We start from the raw sequence: 1,984 nt of genomic DNA, 5'->3' as shown, positions 1-1,984 counted from the left end.
TAGGACAGATGCTTCTTCCAAGACTGCTCCTCAGCCCAGAAGGCTGGCGTCTGTTGTTACCACCTTCCAGATAACTGGTAGAAAGGATTCCTCTTTTTGAAGATTCTTGGATATCAACCGCCCATTGGGGGATAAACACATTAGGAAGCCCAGAGCTTGGGCCTTCTTGTTTCCACTTGACAGGATACTGTTTTGCAGCAGTCTTACATGAAACTGCGCATAAGGAAAGGCCCTGAAAAAAGCCACCATCTTTCCCAACAAATTCATGCAAAGCCGAATAAAAGGAGGATTCTTTGACTTGAGTAACTTAATCAGTTTACTTATGGAACTGATCCTTTCCTGGGGGGGAAAAAAAAAAAAAAAAAAAATTAAAAAAAACATCCTCTTCTGAGCTGTATCAATGCTCAGTCCCAAGTACTGCAATCTCCTTGATGGATTTAAGGAGGATTTCTCTAGTCTGAAAATCCAACCTAGGTATTCCAGGTAGCTAACTGTGGTGACCAAAGTTTGGACTAAGCAGGCTACCAAATTGAGCTATGAAGAGAAGATCTAAATAAGCTAGTATTGTTATATCTTGAGTCATTATCCTGGCTAAGGAGGAGCCAGGATGTGTAAACACTTGGTGGAGTAGCTAGACTGAAAGGCAGAGCTACAAACTGAAAATTAAGATTTTCTATCTTAAAGGGTTATTTTCTGGTGAGCGGGGGGCGGTTAAAAAAAATGGCCCATGGAAAAAAGCATTCTTGACGTCGATTGACACCAGAAGATCTCCCCCTCTTGTAGGACAAGACTACTGATTGGATTGACTCCATGTGAAAAGAATGGATATTCAAACCAGGTTTAGATCTTTGAGATCCAAAATGGGTCCGACGTCTCCATACGGTTTTGGAACCGTAAAAAAAATAAAAATAAAATAAATAAAAGGCTTGAAAGAAACCCTAACCCTTGCTCTACCAAGGGGACCACCGATATCACTCTTTAAGACACGAGATGATGATCCAAGCTAGAAAGACTTCTGTCACTGGATTTCTGGGAACGTTTTTATCCGAGAAAACAAGGAGACAGGAACTCTGACATCATTCCTGCCAGACCCTTGAAAGCTGTAGAAGCCAGCCTCCCCCCCCCCCCCACCCCCACTCAAGTGAGCGGGGGTGTCCTTTCATAAGGCGTTAGTACTTTTTTTTTTTGTGGGTTACCTCCCCCAGGACCTCTTTTGACCCTGGGACTGACCCTGAGATTTACTGGCGAAGAAGCACATTTAAAAAGAAAAATACTTAACCGGAAAAAAGGTAACTTGTCCCATTAGAAATTCTTTGGATATACTTATCCAGATTGTCTCCAAATAACTGTTCACTATAAAAAGGGAAACTGGCCAAGAACTTTTGTATGGTGCTTCAGCTGACCATCTTTCAACCATAGGATTCTATGCACATATACCAGGCTTAGCATGAGCCGAGAGGCCTTGAGAATAGAATCTTTCATAGCGATAACTGTAAAACAGAACACTTCTCGATATGCCGGCAAAATCATGGGCCTGCTGATCAGGAATGACTTTGGAGTACCTCTATAAACTGGTCCTAGAAGCCTACGGCACATGGAATTCCCAGGTGGTCTCCCATGCAGGTACTAACCAGGCCTGAACCTACTTCACCTCCAAGATCAGACGAGATCAGGCACTTTGAGGGTGATGTGGCTGTAGGCCTCTGAATGCCAGCGCAGGTTTGAAGACTGAACCTGCGGCCGAAATATATTTTTTAAAAAGGCACTCCAACTTCTTATCTGTTGGACCCTTTAGCATACGAGCATTGTCTACTGGACAAGTCAGGTTTGTGTATACAGAGGATACAGCAGAGTTAATCACTGGAACTCCCCATGAAGCCCTTCCTCCATAGAAGGAAGTATTGAGGAAAAAAAAAAATAACTAACTAACTATCTGGGTGCTCTCTCAGAATACATAAGCTTTCTTAGGCATGAATGCAAAGAA

General features: G+C 42.8%; 1 pseudogene; it reads right to left on the bottom strand.

The window, feature by feature from the left end:
- Window positions 1–1,582: 1,582 nt before the first annotated feature.
- Window positions 1,583–1,701, bottom strand: LOC143989281 (5S ribosomal RNA; annotated as a pseudogene).
- Window positions 1,702–1,984: the final 283 nt, after the last annotated feature.

The sequence above is a fragment of the Lithobates pipiens genome, unplaced genomic scaffold (genome assembly GCF_037356315.1).
Source record: "Lithobates pipiens isolate NorthernLeopardFrog02 unplaced genomic scaffold, aLitPip1_a1.2 Scaffold_1, whole genome shotgun sequence".
Taxonomy (NCBI): Eukaryota; Metazoa; Chordata; class Amphibia; order Anura; family Ranidae; genus Lithobates; species Lithobates pipiens.
This window is presented reverse-complemented; position numbering and strand designations above follow the sequence as displayed.